Genomic DNA, 559 nt, shown 5'->3' with positions numbered 1-559 from the left:
GTTTTTTTTTTTTTTTTTAGTTGCTCTATCTCTTTCTCTAGTTTTCTCTTTCTCTAGCTCTAGTTTTAGGTTTATGGTTTAAACACTTTTGTAAGTTCTTTTTATTCAATTAATACAAGCACTTTTGTTTTTGATTCAGTCTTTTATTTTTTTTGTTTTTCAGATTTGTAATATTCCAGTTCTAGTTTAGGGTAGTATCTGGTCGATCAAGAACCAGCTATGAAGCATGTCTTTTAAGTTCAAGTAAGTAGGCTCCTTCAGTAGTCTTCTCTAATACTAGAAATTTCAGATTTGGTTTATTCCAGATCTGATTTTTAGTATTGTTAGTATCTCAAATCGATCAATTTTTCAGTTCAAGGGTTGAAGTTCAAGTAAGTAGGCTCCTTCAATAGTCTTCTCTCCCCCCTCTCATTCCCTCTTCTGACTACCCTTTCTTTCTTAATTTATTATTTTTATTTTAATTGTCTCCCTTTCCCTAAAGCCAAGTAGAGTAGTGTATGTGTTGGCTTTGTCCCTCCTAGCCATACAACCATTAATTTATTGCTTTTATTTTAATTGT

At 31.7% G+C, this 559-nt stretch overlaps 1 pseudogene; it reads left to right on the top strand.

The window, feature by feature from the left end:
* Positions 1-190, top strand: part of LOC122060669 — a 3,176-nt pseudogene extending 2,986 nt beyond the window's left edge.
* Positions 191-559: the final 369 nt, after the last annotated feature.

The sequence above is a fragment of the Macadamia integrifolia genome, chromosome 14 (genome assembly GCF_013358625.1).
Source record: "Macadamia integrifolia cultivar HAES 741 chromosome 14, SCU_Mint_v3, whole genome shotgun sequence".
In the NCBI taxonomy this organism is placed as follows: Eukaryota; Viridiplantae; Streptophyta; class Magnoliopsida; order Proteales; family Proteaceae; genus Macadamia; species Macadamia integrifolia.
This window is presented reverse-complemented; position numbering and strand designations above follow the sequence as displayed.